Source organism: Dreissena polymorpha, chromosome 8 (genome assembly GCF_020536995.1).
Source record: "Dreissena polymorpha isolate Duluth1 chromosome 8, UMN_Dpol_1.0, whole genome shotgun sequence".
NCBI classification, from domain to species: domain Eukaryota; kingdom Metazoa; phylum Mollusca; class Bivalvia; order Myida; family Dreissenidae; genus Dreissena; species Dreissena polymorpha.
Genome location: NC_068362.1, coordinates 19,181,982 through 19,202,473, shown reverse-complemented (window position 1 = coordinate 19,202,473; position 20,492 = coordinate 19,181,982). Strand labels below are relative to the sequence as shown.

At 33.4% G+C, this 20,492-nt stretch overlaps 1 protein-coding gene across 3 annotated transcripts in view; it reads left to right on the top strand.

Moving 5' to 3' along the window:
* LOC127842633 (periostin-like) overlaps positions 1–20,492 on the top strand; it is a 38,760-nt gene that overhangs the window by 2,840 nt on the left and 15,428 nt on the right. Inside the window, exon 1 of one of the 3 annotated variants that reach the window (XM_052372250.1) lies at positions 17,546–17,680. The exons of 1 other annotated variant lie outside the window; for it this stretch is intronic. The gene's annotated coding sequence lies outside the window, so the exon portion shown is untranslated. Of the gene's footprint in view, positions 1–17,545; positions 17,681–20,258; positions 20,382–20,492 lie in introns of those variants that run through there. One more of the 3 variants, XM_052372248.1, reaches the window with a different exon arrangement.

Genomic DNA, 20,492 nt, shown 5'->3' with positions numbered 1-20,492 from the left:
TTTTAAACGCGTTCCCTAAACTGAAGGGTTTTCCAAGGCGAGAAGTTACGAACAAAAATCTTAAGGAACTTAAACACTTAAGTGGAACAAAACGTGCCGAAAAGTGCTATCTAATTACTTTACTGGACTTCTCCATTTTCCACACTTACGTTATTAAATCTGCATTTGTTTGTAATTGAACACCATTAATCTATTATAAATACGGACGTTTCGGTGTATTGAACATTCGTATCACAATCTGTGCTGTTAGTTTACATTTTAATTAGCATTTGCTATTGTGGTCCATTAATAAAGGATATCCGCATTCACATACAAGCAATACACGAACCAAATTTTGTGAAAGGATTCAAATCTGCTTATTCAGCAATTGTACATAAAATACATAACATTAAATTGCAGATCAAGTATCACGTTTATGTTTTATATACTTTGATTAAAAAATATGGCAGATTTATTGTGCAGAACAATTTACAACTATGAATGCTCTGAACTAGATGGTTAATATTGATATGCAGAGTTCACACATTTCAAAAATGGTCACAGTTCTTTGAGACGCATAATTATATTCCATCTGAAAAAATCATCATACTTGCCCAGAACATCTATTCTTGTGATATCTTAGCTTAGTTTTATAATTGTTACGGAAACATCACACAAGCTGCTCGCTCAGTTAAAATGCTAAATTGAAATGTTCCTTATAAGCTAGTTACGTTTAAGTCAAAATGGGGATGGTTATGTTGGTGCGGTTATAACTTTCCATATTAAAAGACAATTATGCATGTTTATTATTTGTTCATAATTTGCTAATTTTCTCAAGCATCCCTCGTTCATGAACTTTATCATTTATTTTAACGAGCTCTGACCAAGATCAATAATTTATTTTCATGTGATTTAAGCGACATTTTGTAAAAAAAAATGTTCCACAAAGTGCTCGGTACTAATGACAACTCAAGCATTTCACGTAATTGAAATAATCAAGCAATCAACGGTATTGCGCAATGTTGGCATAATAAATTGCAACACCAGACTTCAATTCTTCAAAGCAAAGACCTATCAATATACAAAATATGTAGATTGATAGGTCTTTGTTCAAAGCGTGGAAACACCGTTCTGCGGTTGAGATTCATTGAAGGCGCAACTATAATTCTATGATTGCAGGATGTGTGTAATACTAAAGCCTTTTACAACTAAAAGTGAAAGGTTAATTGTCTAATAGCTGTAATGCGGTTTTAATGGGTCAGGGTTTTAATGATTCGTGGATGATATACCATTGAAGAACACATAAGTAGAAACATCTTGACTCGGTGAATGTGTTCGAGAATGAAACAAGATAAGTATTGATGCAAAAAATCAAAGGGCGTCGGGAATTTCAGTGTAAAGGGCACTCAATGAAGTTACCTTGAACGATTTTTTTCTACTGTAAATATTAATATATTGGTCGATTATTTTAAACAAAATAGAAAAAGATACTGGTATAACCATTATCTATAATTTTGTGTTATAACCCCCAAATGACCATTATTTATGATGTTGTGTTAAAACCCCCAAATAACCATTATCTATGATGTTGTGTTATAACCCCCAAATATTTCATAGTTCATTTTATTTACTTTGGTTTCTTTTTTTTAATGGCATCCGTGTGCAATTAATGGAACAGAACTGTGTAGGTTTAAAAAAATCTTCTTCATCTTGTAAGCGTAATTTCATATTTTTCTCAACTTCAATGCTATATGATTCTGAACTTATTCTTACGTTGCTCATTTACGATAGGGGTTGAGTACTCATCGATATGAAAACACTGTAAAAGTTTGAAAACAAATTGAATGTAAACTGTAAATTGTATGAAGAAGCTGCATTTTACAATACTTGAAATTCAGTAAAAGATCATAATAGATTTATTGCTCCGATATTCATAATTTTCAATAGGGTTCGAGTAATACTGATATAAAAACACTTAACAAGTTTGGAAAGATTCACACAAAAATTGTGAAATCTTTCAAACAAGTGGAAATTGTTTATTTTGTCAAATTTAATAGAAAAAAATTCTGGACTTATTGTCCCGATGTTTTTCATTTTTAATGAGGTAAAAATGCTCATTGATATAAAGACACTGTAAGTTTGGAAAGAATCTGATGAAAAATGTTGACATAATCACCTAATCAAGCAGTTTTTCACTTTCATTTTTAAATTCAAAGAGACATAATTCTGAACTTATGGTCCGATATTGCTCATATAGAGAGTTTGGGTTGGGTCCTCATTGATAGAAAAACCTGTGCAAGTTTGGGAACATTCGGATGAAAATTTTGGACTTCGAACAACGATTTCAAAATTTCTCAAATTCTAAAGATAACTATGGACGTAATGGTCGGATAATGTTAAAGGGCCCATACCACCTGGATAGTAATACGTGTCGCGCTTCGCGCTCTATATGTGGTTCTTAAAACGCCGAAGAGTGCTTGACTCTAGGGAAACGGGTTGCTGTGACACAGCTCCTCCTGATAAGCGGCTGCTTCCTTTATCGCAACTCATTGTCACAATCAATAATACGTGTCGCACTTCGCGCTCTATATGTGGTAGGGATAGTACTTAGGGCATATGATAGACAACCATACAAATACATGGATAATAGATGTGTTGTTTGCATTTATTTGTTAATATAAAACACGTGTACTTTTTTATAAGATATTTAAGTGATGTAAGAAATTTTAATTAACGTTTTCACCACGCGGCATCCATTAATTTTAATAAAAATGTCCAATTGTAGTAAAATGGATTTCAAAATGTCTACATCAATTAAAGCTTTATTATATTTATTAACCTGACTTAAAAAAAATTGTCAGCCGCCGAACTGTTCCGTTCGTGCCGGAACCCGGGATTGAACCGGGGGCCTTTAAATGATTGTTGCGTAAACAACTTCAGTCTAACGCTCTCCCAACTGAGCTATTCCGGCTGACATCATTTATGTACTGCTATTTGGTGAAGTTCTTTATAGCGATCGTTATAATATGTCTAATAATTAACTAATACATTGTACGTTTTCGTACCACTACGCTTTCCAATAAATTTGCTTGCGCGATAGGTCGTCAAATATCGTATTACATTGATTCTCCACTAAATAAGCAAATAAGAAAAACCACAAAATAAATATATTTTGATTATGTTTTGTTTTTATACAAAACCAGAAAGTTTCGCGTATTTGCCCAGTCCCTGTGATCTTTCCCCTGTGATCAGTTGTGGATCAGTTATTAATTAAAACAATAAGCTTTGCATTATTGGCAATAAATGTTGTAATAAATGTAATAGGCACACATGCAGTACTTATTTACACTAATTTACACAAAAAAATCACCACTAGGCAAGATATTCTTAGAACAAAAATATATACATTGATCCGTAAAATAATTTCTCCTCCCATAAGCGAAAAAAATGCATTACATACTAGTCGCCGCTCTCCAGAGCGACGCCAACAATAGATTGTATCATTTTCAAGGAATATATGTCGCCCCTCGCACAGAGATTTGTTTTTTATTTGAGAACTTTGATGTTGTTAATTTTAGAAATTTTTCGCTAAATGTCTACGTATTGTATTCAGCATCGAATGACGATCCTGCTACTATTTGTATATGTTCTCATTTTAAGTATTCGAAACAAACGAAGTAAAATCTATGATATGCTCGATAAAAATATTGCATTCCCTTTTGAACATTTTATTTATATTATAGGTTTGTACAGGAAAGCAACTAGCATAATATTTAATTAAGCGACGGCGGTTGCGTTATCACATCGATCGCCATTTCCAAAAAATATATCAGGTAGCTGTGTATGAGGAAACGATTCAGCATTGTATTGGAAACTACTGGTAAAAATTCATGTGTAGTTTTTGCCTTCCGAGTATCCGTAAGAGAAAAAACTTGAATTGTTCGTTAGTCTATTTACTTTATTTCGTCCGTTATTTTTCAATTTATCTTTTTCACAATTGCTCATATAACACGACAAAGCAATGTGGCTTTTTCATTATACTTACATTCAATCATACTTACTCATCTGTATATAGCGTTTTGATCATACAAGTGGTTCTGTATATTAGTTCCATTCGTGCTCTTGACAATTCTTGCATTTAAACTTCTTTTGAAATACCATTATCGTTTGTTAATAATTTTGCTGGTTTACTAGAAATGGTTTACATTTCTAGTTCCAACATTAAGAAGTATATCTGTATACCCTGCACACTTGACGCCTAAATACTGGAGCAGAGGCAACATTGTAGGAGGTGCAGACATCTCATGCTTTACGACTCCCAAGCTCTCCAGTCAACACTAGTTACTGTAATGGTTTCTCGTCGGAAGGCACTCGCAGAGCTCAGTGTAAAACAAAAAAGCATGTTTTATTATCATTATGATTGCGGTTGTGTTTATGCCTCCGAAATAAGACATATATGATTCCATGCATCCCTTCGTCTGTCCTAGCGCCCTTCCGTCTATCCGCCAGACATTATGTCTAGTTATTTGTACAGAGCATAACTCCAATATTATTAACCCATTTATGCCTAGTGGACTCTCCCATCCTTCTAAATTGGATCAATTCATTTCCAAAATTAGGGATGTCTAGTATATTTATTTCTTTATTTAGAATATTCCTTACAGAAATTCCTTTAAGCAAACAGCGCAGACCCTGATGAGACGTCGCATCATGCCAAGGTCTTTTTTTCTAGACGCTAGGCATAAATGGGTTAAAGGGATTCTAAAGGGATTCTAATGAAACATAATATTGCAATAAAGAACATTAAGGGAAAGTACAAAATAAAAGAAACATGACTCTTATCAGGATTAACAAAGTTATTGCCTTTTTGTCATTTTTCCTGTACAGATTATAAACCTTTAGTATTGAAGGTGTTTACATGAGCGTCGTACATCGATAGAGAACATTATGAGAAGTGCAGGGTGCAAGAACCACTACTCTCTTGCCAGCAGTCCTGGAGTTATTACCGTGTGCTCATTTTGGTATATTCAATTGATTATGAAGTGCGTAAGTTATGAACTAATAAGGGATTCAGATGATACTTTATACAATTATAAAGTGCATTATGGGAACATGCGGAGTAATTAGTATTAAGGTATCTAAATATATCTGTGTATATTTATAGAGGCTATTACAAAAAGGTGCAGATGGCATGAAATACAGCTGTTTTATAAGTATTTTTTATGTTTTTAAGTGTCGCGAAACTCAGAAAGTAATATAATTTCATACAATAATACAAAGCTTTAAGGCAAACTGGTGACTACAACGACATAGCTTTCTTCTCATGATTTATAGTGTTATTGTCATTATATGAGTTGTCTTGTGCAGAGCATAACATCTTACGTACTGAAGGTTTTTTAGAAATCTATATTGGTAGAGGACATCGAGACGAATAACATAGAAAAATTATTACTCTCTTATCAGTATTTTGGTGTTGTTTTATTTGCCAACTTTCTGTATGGTATGTACCTTGTGTGAGCATAATTGCAAGGTTTGACGTTATTTAAATTTATCTCGTAATAATAAAAAATGGTTTGTAGGCAAAAATGAACAGGCTGTTTTTAAGGACAATAGGTCTATGTGCAGTAGAAATGAAGTTACAGTGACAGCGCTTGTAACTTCACAGACGAACATTCGTAGTCACTGTCTGTATCGTCCCTTTGCTGTCCATGTGCGTTTCTTTATATTTCCAACGGGCTTGCATATATTCATTCGTTTCGTGTGCGGAAGGGTACGGTTTTTAAACTGTGTTCATATGTTTGCAAATGACAAATGGACTTAAATTTAGTTAAAATGTTATATGCGTTACATTCAATATTGACTGTTGAGATCACTGCCCTGCTTAGAAGAGCTAGCTAAGAAAGTTATTTACGAATATTTGTTTTGTGAATTAACATAGACGCTGTAGTCGAACCAAACATGAGGAGGAATGCACCCACATGACTTGACTTAACTTGTTCCTGTTTATTATTATGTGTTTACATTTGCAATTGTTTATCAGTCAATACCAATCAAATGTGTAACGTGCGGACATATGCGTATATTTAACCTTTGCTTCGTACTCTGTCTTGACCGTTCAATTGGCAATACGGATTTTCGCCCTTGAAGTCCATTAAAAAACAGATGTGTTTGTGAAACACTATGTCCCCATATATTTGCTTTGACTTTGAAGGATGACCTTTACCTTTTACAACTAAAAATGTGCAGCTCTATGAGATAAACATGCATGCCAAATATGAAGTTGCTGTCTTCAACATTGCAAAAGTTAACGCAAATGTTAAAGTTTGCGCAAACAAACAGAGCAACAAACCAACAGACAGGGCAAAACAATCTGTCCCCCACTATAGTGGTGGGGGACATAATAAATGCACATAAAGCAATAAACGATCCTTGATTGTGATCACTGGAAATCCGCTGATTCAACAATTGTAAATAAAACACTTACATGTAATTCTAGATCTATCTATACATTTATGTTTAAGTGGGGCTTTGATGCTCATCATTATGGCAGATTAATTATCCTGATAGGCCCATGATTAGTACAAGGCCCATGCAGCTTTACAACTTACAACCATGAATGACGCCTTTGCTCTCAACTAGATGGTTAACATTGATTACTGGTGCTGCCGTGAACAAATTTATTAGATTTTTGATATCGTTATTAGGTATGTTTTATCCGTTTTTCTAATTCAGATTGCAACGTTTCGAGCATATAATGTCAATAAAGAAATACGTTACACGCTACAATTATTCATTTAACACTGCATGCAGTTCAGTCATGGCTTCTCAACTTGAATTGATTTTCCATATTTCAATTAAATACTTTCAGAGGCGATAAACGATCATTGCACGAACACTCTATGACCCAGCATATGGGTATTCATTGGTTGAATTCAGAATTTTGACAATCATGCGTTTGCTAATTTACAATTTACTTCATGTTTTAATTTGTAAAGGATATAAACTTTCAAAAATACTCAATTCCGCAATAATTCTGAAAACATTCACACTTGGGGATTACGCAAATTTGCGATTACATAAAACTGCAATACAACGCAGATTCACGCTCCATAGTAAGTTCTAAAATTGATCATCATCGATATGAATTGCAAAAGTAATCAATAAAAATCAAAAAGGTTCATATGATGTGTGTGTTAATTTCAAAATTAGTATGATGTATATATGCACACGTTTCGTCTGATATATACCTCGTTAAAGGAAAACTGAAAATAGTTGAAGACCGTTTTGTCTGAATGTTTCCTTGATGCTGAGTTGATTGGTGGCGTTCGCATGTTTTTGCAAAGTTAAATCGCAAGTGTTGGTCACCGAGTCATGTCTCGAGCGCTTTTCACATAATACTGATGTGATAATGCCATGACGAGCTTAAACACGGAGAAGACTGCAGAACTGCAGTTTTATGTCGGAATTATAACTCACTGATAATACCTATGTTGCTACGGCTTATATAATGACCAACTTAACCGCAGAAATATACAATACAGCAGTTTCAAGTGGTAGTCGTTATTACGTTTGCGCTTTACAAATTATTGATAACAACATTTCATAGTTTCATGTTCCACGTACTTGTAACTTAAAATACTGTGTTTAACCCATTTATGCCTAGCGTCCAGAAAAAAGGACTTGGCAAACAGCGAAGACCCAGATGAGACGCCGCATGATGCGGCGTCTCATCAGGGTCTGCGCTGTTTGCTTAAAGAAATTTCTGTAAGACATTTTCTAAATATAGAAATAAATATACTAGACATCCCTAATTTTGGAAATAAATTGATCCAATTTAGAAGGATGGGAGAGTCCACTAGGCATAAATGGGTTAATACCATACTCCTAGAAGGAATTTACTCATCACTGAGTCGCTGACTTTACCTTTTTTGGACTGTGAACAATCTGTCGACGCTCGATAATATTGACAACTTCCTTTGAAAAGTGAGGACATAATTAGTGCGCTAATTTACAGTACTTAATGGCGGTTGTCACATTTTTTTCGACCCGGTGAGCTTCCTGAATGTTACCCCCAGATAACAATCATTAACCGATTTAATTTGTACCGGTGTTTAGTTTGACTGTTAAATTCTTAATGATGAGACGTTGAAAAAGCAAAACCTTCATAAATCACTTTTACTTGTCATGCTAAATAATTGTAGTAATCAAATCGCTGAACTCTTTTAAGACGATTGTATTGATTAATGTCGTTTTGTGGAATTTGTATTCGATAAAAAAATAAAAGGTTATTTTTCAGTATTCGTACATTATTTATAAGCTGATAATTAAATAGTTTATTGTTATATCATATTTCAAGCATACATAATATCTTAACTGTATTTGTTTAAAAAGCACTACTAAAGAAACTTGAACGTGGAAAGGTAAATTTAAAGATATGTTTGACAGTACGCTTTTCTCTGAACTGAACAATAAAAAACAATTGCTTTAATATCTGGATGATTGTAATTGACTAGCTTTTGCAGGTACATTTTTTAGTGTATTTGTGTATGGTTAGTATTACAAGAAATCTGCTTTAGTAATGTGTTTGTTTTCAACAGTATTTCAATTACGCACCTCGCATTCCCTTGGCTTTCTGGTATTGGACTGTAATAACAACTCGCATTCCCTTGGCTTTCTGGTATTGGACTGTAATAACAACTCGCATTCCGTTGGCTTTCTGGTATTGGACTGTAATAACAACTCGCATTCCCTTGGCTTTCTGGTATTGGACTGTAATAACAACTCGCATTCCCTTGGCTTTCTGGTATTGGACTGTAATAACAACTCGCATTCCCTTGGCTTTCTGGTATTGGACTGTAATAACAACTCGCATTCCCTTGGCTTTCTGGTATTGGACTGTAATAAATGCACATACATATGAGCCGTGCTCTGTGAAAATTGGGTTTAATGCATGTACGTAAAGTTTCATCCAAAATTAGCCTGTGCAGTCTGCACAGGCTAATCCGGGACGACACTTTCCGCCTTACCAGGATTTTTGCTACGAAGAGACTTTCTTGAAACGAAAACTCATAATCATAAAAGCGGAAAGTGTCGTCCTTGCTTAGCCTGTGCGGAATTCACATGCTGATCTGGGACGACACTTAACGCACATGCATTAAACCCAATTTTCACAGAGCACTGCTCATATACCAGTGCTGCCCTACTTGCCCTACTCAGAGGGCGCTGGAGAGGGGATAGCCGTTGAAGTATTTCATCACCAATCACCACACAAGTTATGTGAAATCAGATAACTTGTTAATAAAGTGGAAACCATTGTGATACCAATCTTTCCTTTACAATTATTTGTAATCAATCTTTTACTCAATGTTATTAAATATTATAAATCGTGTAATCTTTATAAAAACACATATTCCTTGCATGACACTCGTTGATTACTATTTCAAAAAGTGTATCGTTTTTACAATTGTATTTTATATATTGTGATGGTAAATATTATTAAAATGGCAATTTACCTATGTATTTTAGTCAAATGTTAACGTAAACGATATTCCAAAAAAATTATCACGAATATGAAACTGTTTACCCAGCAACCTATACATGGTTTACTTTTAACCATTATATTTATAATTAAAAATCATTTTGTTAGGTTTAACTTTGTCTGATTTACCGTCCCATAATATTTTAAGAACATGCTTAGTTATGTTTTGAACACTGTGTATCGGCGGGATGAACGTATGCAAACGTAATTTTTCAACATCACTCACCTGTAACCATAATTTAAGGTAATTGCTGAACGCATTTGAGTATGGTTCTAGATTTAGTGACATATATTATTTATAAATATTAAAAATTACTCTTTGCTCTGTCTCAGATATATACATGCATTTGTAACTGTGATATATATATGATGGTTGAATTCTTTTAGAGCTCTGTAGTGATAATTGTTGATTATGAAATGTATATGTTAAGACCGGAGACTTGGCGAAATCGTGTAACTGCTTTATAACATTTTAACAGGAGACTTGTAAACCGTTGTTAATGATGGTATCGTCGTCTGCAAAAAGAGACATTTCAAATTCTACACCATGTATATTTATCTTCCTAATTGTCTTGTTTTTTTCAATATAATTGAAAAGCAACTTAATACGTATACGTAATGGAGAACTCATATTACATGACATATGTTGTTTTGTTTATAATAATGCCATTTATATACTGATACAAAATTAACCCATGTATTAAATCATTGTTGAAATGAACCCATGGAGTTTACATTTCTGAAATCAAAGTGTTTGTGACATTTTAACATAAACTCATGATTCAACGTCTTATACGCTTTATCAAAATCAGACGCAAATTAAAACCATGCATGGTTTGGTTTTCAATGTGCTCTAATATTTTAATTATGAATCTAACATTCTCACCTATATATCGGCCTCTGATAGAACCGGTACGTAATAGGGCTATGTTAAAGGAAATGACTCGCTTTATTCTGTTAGAAATGGTTTTGGCAGCAAGTGTAAAGTGTATATATTATTTGTTGAAATATCAGTATATTTGCCTTGTTTAAAAAATTAATGATATGATGCCTTGCTATTAAAGACCATTTTGTTACCATTTATTAATGGGGCCTTTTTACGTTTTTGTAAATTGACAAAATTAAAAAAAAAAAAGAAATATTTAAAAAAAAAAGATATACGGCGTTGATTGTGGTCGGTGTTTTTGAACGGTCAAAAGTTATGTCTATGAGATCAAAAATAGCGGATGTCTTTCTTCTGCGCAGTTCTTAGCTGAATCACACGCAAATCAATTACATGGTGTTGCGCCAGATTTCGTGGCTTATTTCGCTGTATTAGATATTATTACGCAGATATTTATATTTACAGAAAAGAAAACCAAAGAAGCATGAACTTAAATGAAAGCATATAGGTCAGACGGCAACATTCCAATCTTATTTGATTTCATTATTAATAGTATCGTGGATCATCGTGCTCATGCTTAATAAATTGGTCTAAATGGATAAATATTTCTAATTAAAGTAATCAAAATTGGTCCTTATCATGCAATTGTTGAAAATACACACATCTCGACCCGTGCGTTAAGACACACTCTTTATAAATTTGAACGGCGTGTGTTGATTGCAAACTTGCGATTAATTTTGAAAAATGAGTTGCGTCTTAAATTATGCAACAACTTCAGTGCCTTCAGCGCTTTGATGAAATAAAGGTTTACATGCAATAATGAACGACTACGAGATCTGTATGCTTGGAAACCTGCTTTATCAGCAATTTCTGTCTAAGATTGTATATAAAACACAAACCATAACTTTTGTGATCCCTATCGTGAATAATGTATTAAACAGAATTTGATGCAAAGCTTTATAGAGATCAATTATCCTGATAAGCACTTGCAGCTATGTTACTCCGAATCGTGAAAAATTCCCTTGCACTAAACTTGATGGTTAACATTGATTACAGATATATATATATAAGGCTTTGATATCAAGGTTGTGAGCTCTCTTAAGTTCCTTGTGCTCAAAGTGAGCTAGTGTGATCAGTATCTGTCAGGAGTCCTTTGTCGTGCATTGTGCATCGTTCGATTTGCAACGTCAACATTATTTTCGAACAACTCTAGAAACCACAGTTTGGGCTCAGTCTTGATGAAACTTGATCAGAATGCTATATTCATTTTGACAATAGGCCAGATTCGATTTTGAGTCAAGTGGGAACAATAAGTAGGCAACAGCTTAAACATTTAAGTATATATTATGATCGCTTAAGCCTCTTGTTTTCCTTGTATGTGTTGTTTTGTCATTTGTTTGTATCTATGTATTTTTATTTGAAGAAGTTAGTGTTAAAGTGTATGTTGAGTTTGTATTTGGATCACTAAATTAATTATTTGACTTCGGTAAATGAAATCGAAAACAAATTTAACTTTTATCACATGTATATTTAAAACAATATGTTTTGAGATTATCAACAATACGTTTAAAGCGTGATCTGAATGTCCTACGTTACTTGGCGTTTAAGTACCGTATATCGAATAAATATATGGGATGTATTACATCCGCAATATGTATTTCTAATTCAAATAATAAAATTGAACGGATTCAAGTCGTGTGTTTCTAGCATTTTGTTCTTGATTGATTTTGAAACAGAATGCTTATGGCATGCTGGTCGCCCGTGTTTTTACACAAATTTAAATTAAATGATGCATTTATCAGTTCAAATATAATAACCCGTGATTCTACTTACACAATTAATTGTGTCATATAATATGTCAGTTAAAATAAATTGCAAAACATGGTTAACGTGAATAAACGCATCTATAGATTATCATCAGTACTTGGATCACAATTATACAGGTTTTATCAGTTTCTCTACTTCAATTCATTAGTTATACTTCAATATACCAATTTCGATTTCAACACACGATCATTTCACGAATACACATTGTCTTCTGCTCTAGTATACATAATTATTGAACAAACTTGCAACGAAATAGAACAGCACTACAACGTGAATTCACGCTGAAGGAGTACTGCAGTACATTGTTATCGGGTTAAAAGTGTCCAACTAAACATCGGTCAAGTTTTATAGGTTTGAAAGATTATGATATATAATCTGTTTATGTTATCCAAGTTTATCGGATATCTATATTGACTTTAAAATGCGCATAATAATAATATCACTCCTTCATCTGGGCCTGTGTACCCAAAATGCATGCTGCGTTTACAGCCGTTAATTTTTGGATCTAGTTATTTATATATCATATATGTGTTTTCGTATGTTTGATACTAAGATTGCTTTTAACATTGATTTTATTTGGGCCTGAGATTAACAGACTGTTACTTTAATGTTCCGATTAAGTTTTGAGCAAATGGGCTTGGACATTTGTTTTCAACTTGTAAAAATCAACTCGTTAAAAACTGACAATATTTGAAGGACATATCGCGAAAACATTCCGGTGATGCTGAGTGGAAGGTGGTCAGTTCATGTTTTGGCAACAATGTAATCTCAAGTGGCCGTGAGCAAGTATATTGTGGAGTTGTTTTAACTGATTAAACTTATTTGACTACGGCTTATGATAATTTGAACAAATGTAGTAATTAAACACATGTTTTTATTATTATTATAAATATGATTACAATTAATCAACTTAGAAATCATCACGTTTTTAGTTCTTTCCACGTTTAAGTCATGGTGAAGGTATGTTTCGCATCAGACGTTGCATGTAACGGAACACATGTATACACGAATATAAGTTTCCAGTATTTTAACTCATTTCAGTATTTTGTAACTTCATAAATTGTGGTGAAAACTAAGTGCTCAGTATTTTTAAATATATATCAGTGTTTTCAAAACTCTATTATCCCGTCCATGTTTATGTTGAAGTGTTTAATTGGCATAATTATTGTTTTGTTCGTTGTTACAATTATATTATTTTATCGACGAGTTGTTACTGACTGTATGTCTTTGCATTGAGTGTGTGCCTGTATTTATTATCTAGATTATATGAATACTATAAAGGGTTGTGTGCTACAAAACGGTAATGAAGTTAATAAACCTCTTGTGTTCAACTGTAGCCAGATTAACTGGGTGAACAACGTAATGGTATATGTTTGTACGTTATATAATTGTACGTTATAAAAATGGCTACTACAAAACATTGGAAGCATGACATGGTCGTTAATTGTATTACTCGTTACAGGCATTTGAGCGCAATATGCATCTGCTTGTATCTCGCAATCAGAAAGGTAGCAATCTCCGAAACTGTTTACACAAGATTTCAAATTATAACGAAAATACCCAATCTACATCAGGTGAACGTATAACATAATCAGCTGGGTTTTTTTATTGCGCGTGTTCAAATACAATATATACACTATATTCTTTTACAAAATACTATTTTCCTATACGTCGTAATGACATTTATACAAAAAGCATTGTATATTTACACACAGACGAGGTAGCCAAGACATGAACTTAAAAAAAACAACACTATGCACTGTGTTTGAACCAATTATATGAAAGTGTTTATTTTCCTTATAGTGTAAACCATACAAATGTAAATGTTCCTTTAATTACATATCAGGATGAAGTAAGCGACCGTTAACATATTTAATGCATTTTTTTTAATTAGCCCGTTTTGAGCAGTTTCTATTTTTAATTAATGATTGCGTGCAACAATAAAGTACGACTAATTCTGTATGATTTAAACTCTGATTATTCAGCAATGTCTGTCTTTAACTATAATTCACCCACTTACAATTATATTCCTTATCCATATCACGAGTATGTATTAAAAAGACATTGAGTCTGAGGTTTATTGCAGATTAATTATACAGATAGACCCAGGGTTTTTATAGGGCACATGCAGCTGTATAACTTACAACCACGAGTAATGCCTTTGCTCTGAACTCGATGGTGAACATTGATTACATTTATATATCCGGCTTTGGTGTCAAGGTTGTTAGCTCTCATGAGTACCAGGATGCGGGATCACGTGACTTTGTAGGAACCGGCAAGTGGTGTTGTTTTTTTCGAATAACTTTTTGAAACAATTTTTCTTAAGAATTTCAACTAGTGCATAAAATACAGATGTTTATGCTGCTAATTACTTTATTTAATAAGCATGTCTTCATGTTAAAATATTCTAAAATATTATATGTGCACTGCATTCATTTATACGGTTATATAATTGTATAATTTTGTCACCGATTTCAAACGTATGCAAAGATTTATTCTCGTACCTTAAGATATCGCCACAAACTGCAAAAAAACTTTTATGCACTAAAGATTTCCGAATGAATTTCAATAACTTTAGATATTTGCAAAAAAATGAAGTTCTTAGTGATTTTTTTTTCAGAAAAGTTAATTTTTCGTTATAATATGATTATTTATCATTCAAAATGATGTTTTCACTTATTAATATCATAGCAACACGCTAACCACTGTGTCTATGCCATGCGTCCGTCGTCGTGCGTCGTGCGGTATATGTAACCAGCTTTGATCTCGTTACAACTCTAGGGGCCACATGTTTTGCTCAGTCTTAATAAACTTGGTCATATTTTTGATATTTACAAAAGACCATGCTTGATTTTAGATCCAGTGAGATCAAAAACTAAGTCGAGAGGTCACACCTAAAAAATAAACATTTTAAACACATATGAAGCCACATTTATTATTAAATATATGTGACAATTGGTCATATTGTTTATCTTAACAATATCTGATTAAAATGTGGGTCACGAATAACTGTGGCATAAAATCAAATCTAAGACAAAATGTTAAAACAGTCTAGATGCTTCATTTTGTGATCATTTGTATTATAACATCGAAATGTTAAGCATAACAATATTTAGGCTAAGTTTGAAACTGGGCTACATGGCGCAAACACTAGCTAAACGGATAAAATCTTCGAAAAATTGTATTCCTTTCACGTATTTGATTGCTTAAGTGTTATGGTGGCCCTCTTGTAAAACATGTGTGTGCCGTGATGTCTGCTTTGTGAGAGGGGTGTCTAATCATTGCAACAAGATTTTATAGTGAGTTTGTATATGGGTCAATGGACCAATGACTTCATCTTAGTAGATAAAATCGAAAGAAGAGGGAAAAGTAAGGATCGATTTTTAGGAATACGTTTTAAGCTTATATCTTAATCTTTTACGTTACTTTCATGTTTACAGTCTATCAATTAAGCGTCAATTATTTTAGATATTACAAATACACATACTTTTTTAATTCAGATAATATAAAGAGGATGGATTAACACAAATTGTTGTTAAAAATGGATTGACGCTTCTATAGATACCATTTACCACTTGGGTGGAAATAAATGATAATGATAAAGGTTTTACCGGTTTAAAGGGTGTTTATATATGTTCGTTATTTAATTAAATGTTATATATTAACAAATTGGTATTTAGCCGATTTAATGCATTAAACTGTATTAATGAATTTCGGTTTCCATTTACAAGCGAGTCCAACTCTCGGTCGTATGTGTTGATATACAAACGGATTTCAAACAGAAGGCAAGAAAACATATAAAGAATGTAAGCTACGCATACAGCGGTATCATTCCGCTTGTTCTTGGCTTGGGAGGTCGTAGCTTGTTTAACAGACACATACTTCAAATGGGGATGTTTATAAACAGGATCGGTATCCGTTTTCACTGATTTAAACTGATGTAAACTGATGTAGCTACCCTTTATTTAATGCGATGACAGCCGAGACACAGTGGAGAATGCAGACCTGCAAGAAGCTTTCAAGCATTCATGGTTTCATGTCCCTTTACCGTGCAAAAGAATAATAATTTATTGAATATTTTTAAGTATCACAATCAACTCAGAATTGATAAGCTATTTGTACTGTGAACGGCCTATCGACGCTATTCCTGTCTATTGACAACTTCGTTTTGAAATTGAGACATAATAAGTGAGCTGAATTATCGTATATAATGGAGGTTGTCGCAATTTTCTGCCCTGTACGCTTTCTGATTGTGACCACCCGATGACAATAGACACCTGGTTTAATTTGTACGAGTTTTGTTACTGACTCTTTACTTTGGTTAAAAGCATATACAACATAAATCATTTTAATTAGACGTGCAAATTGTATACTGTAATTAAAATGTTCAAACTCAATGCAAATTAATGTCATTCGCAAGTGTCATTTTAGAGGATTTTATATTCGATAAAAAGGGTCACGGTTAGTTGTCTCCGTCTTTGATTTGGGTTGGTTTTGTCATTGTGTTTGTTTGAAAGTAAAAGTAACACAACGAGATGACTATGTTTAAATGGTCATGATCACAATTTTTCGGTTGTGTTTTGTCTTTACCTAATTATGTGATTTTTATTGCTTTGTTCATTTAGTTACATGCAGGTAAACCCGTTTTGTAGTAAATGTATAAAATTTTGTTTGTAATTGAAACGATTTTATTTACTTTTAAAATGACAAATTACGATGCACTAAGATTTGACGTGGCCTTAAAGTACCCAGAGCGTGTTGTCGCAACATGGTTTGAGTCAAGTCATGCCATTCTTAAAATCTTATCACGTTAACAAACTTGAGGTGAAAACAATCGCTCCATGTCAATATATGTAAAACAAAGATATCAAAACTATGACGACGTTTGAATAATTTGAAGTATTAAACCAGTATACGCCGAAATGACATTATGAATGAGATAACACAATTACCCTGCTTTTTATATCAAGTTCATGAGTTCGATACAATGGAAACGTTATTAAATATATGTTGTATTATCTTGTGTTCTATGTAGTTGTGTCATGTAAATACTTGCATATTGAAACAAGATTCGAGGTCATTGCAATTTGAATGACAATGCATGACTCCATGTTAAGGCCATTTTAATTTGTATCCATGTATGACTGGAAAATGTGCTAATTCTGTTTATGTAAACACACCCTTTAAGATTTAACTTCAGATCCATTTTCACGTATTATATGTAGTAATGCGTCATTACTGCAAATCTTTGTGGCAGATAAATAATCATGAAAGGGCCATAGGTGGTAAAGGGCCAATACGCTTTTATAACTTACAATCATAAATGCTTGTTCAGTGTGCTTGATGGTGAACAGCGATTACTGGTGCCATTAATTTACTTTGTGTTTGATATTGTAATTAGATGTGGTGTTTAAGCCATTGAAACAAGTGATTTGTACGAAATTCTCTAAGGGGTATGTGTGCGTTTCAATAATTAACCAATGAAATTTTGATAAATGAATTTGCAAAATAATAATTAGCTGTTATATATGGCGATAAATTGCATTTATAAGGAAAAACTGCTAAGTCGCGTTCAGATTGCTTGCAGATATCCTTGCATCTTACATTAGTAAATGAAGCTTATGTTTTCGTGTTGATAAGATATTTATATAATGTCTTAGATTGTTGCAATTTTTAATTAAATATACCTTTCAAGCTAAACATGTTGTGAGAACATTCCGTCGATGCTGAGAAGATTGGTAGCCCTGAAATGTTTTCGCAACAATACAATATCAAGTGGCTAAGCCATGTCTGTAGTTGTTTTCACTGATAAAACTCATGTGAATACGGCTTATCTAATGTGATGGCAAGATGAACCGGAGACAATACTACAAAACTGCAGTTTTTGTGGCAGTCAAATGTGGAATGTCTATAAATATGGCGTCATTTTTCATGTACTCGCAACATATACCGTTAAATTAAATACCAATGGCCCAAAATAATTAAGATATCACCTATATCGATTATATTGACTTATTATTTGGATTGTGAAAAATCTGTCGACGCTCAGTATATTGACAACTTCATTTAAAAAGACATAATAAGGGCGCCAATCTATCCATTGTAAATGTATTTAACAACATTAAAATGCTCCAATTTGATAAGATAATACTCTAATCCCCAGCATACAGGTATTTTGTTACAGCAGGAAGGCTTTTTTACAACGTTTTAATGATGGTTTAGTGATGGATTTGATCGATCACTTGTTATAATGCTCTCTTCGATATATGTTTAGTTCGGTTGTCAAATTTATTGGATTTCACACATTTCAAAATTAACATGAGGCTGATTTAATAAATAAAACTTTATAACATGAATGCCAGTTTCGATTGACAAGCCAGACATGTTTAGTCCAATTTTCAGATTATGTGGTGATTTTTAAACGAAGTTCAATAAAGAAGAAACGGAAGAAAATGCAAAGAATTCAAGATAGGCCCACTGTGGGATCATTCCGTTGATGCTCAGTTTGGGAGGCGGTCGCATGTTTGACATACATGTATCTCAATTGGGGTTGTTTCTTAAACATAATCAATTCTCTAGCAATTATTTCTGATACATCGGATATTACTACGGCTTATCTAATGAGATGACAACGAATCACATGCAAGACTGCAGAACTGCAGTTTTATGTAGTAGTCGTAGTAATGTTTTCTGTTTTATTATTATATGAGTCTTCGTTACGTTGTTGATCAACAGATGATTGTTATGAATCATTCATGGTTCAATGGTTCTATAACGTGTCATTGACAACAGATGATTGTTATGAATCAATCATGGTTTCATGGTCCTATAACGTGTCATTGAATAAAAAGTTCCTAAATGTGTATTTCATTCATCACGGGCATCGCAGATTGTCTATTTATTTAGACTGTTAAGAGCCTCACGATGCTATCTCAATATACTGACAACTTGTTGTATATTGGATACATAATTGGTGCGCTTAACAATCGTATATAATGGCGGTTGTCACATTTGCTGTCCGGTACGCATTCTGCATGTGAACAATCTTCAACCGGGTTAATTTGAACGAGTGTTATGACTTATTCTTTGTTTCGGTTAAAAGCAAATACCACATAAATCCTTTCCACTTGACGTGCAATTGTATACTGTAATTAAATGTTCAACCCTAATTGCAATTGTCATTCAAGAGGATACTTTAATCTATAAAAAGAGTTGAGGGTAGTTCTTTCCGTCTATGATAGGCACTGGTATTGCGACTTTTGTTATTCAGAAGTATCACAATGAGACGATAATGTCAAACTTGTCATAGTGATTATCTTTTGGGTATGTTTACCTTAAACCACCTGTGTGATATAAATGGCCTGATAAATTTATTAACATGCAGGTAAATATGTTGTGTAGTACATGTATGTTATTATGTTTCAACTCTTGGAATGACTTGATTGGCAAAGAACGGTACACGACAATTTTACGTGGTACGTCGGGCTTGTTGTAAGTGTGCATTTTAAATGTTAGCCACATTTAGTAAAAGCACATAAGGTGCAATCATCATTCCATGTCAGAATTTGTAAAACGAAGGTTCTAAAAACAATATAGAGCTCGCACAATATATAAATATTACTATAATACACAAACGCACGCGCAATCCACGATGACCATAGAATATCTTAAACCGAATTAATAGATATTACAGGCATTCGGAACTTAATTTATAATTAGGTTCAAACAACAAAAGATTTGAGGTCATGGTAATCTGAAAGATGATGTATGACCCAATGGATTAAGAACAATTTCATTTGTAAAACATGCAAATTAGCAGTGTTCACTGAGTCCCATTTAACATATATTATTATTGCACACGGACGGAGTCAACCTGATTTTGCACATGTTGTTAAATTATATACATACAATCACATTTCAGTTCTGAAGGACTGATGTGCACTAGAGCACTTATCTAGGCACAATACAGATATTTGAAAACGCTCAGCTATTTAGTTGTGTGTTGACTTAAGAAGTGAACACTGACCCGCTGTACAGCGAAAGTATAACACTGTCTCGCTGTAGACCGAAAGTGTAGCATTGTCTCGTTGTAGACTGAAAATATAACACTGTCTCGTTATAGACCGAAAGTATAACACTGTTTCGTTATAGACCGTAAGTATAATACTGTCTCGTTGAATACCGGAAGTGTAATACTGGCTCGTTACAGACCGAAAGTTTATTACTCAATGGAAAAGTTGAAATTTTTAAATGGACCACTGTCTC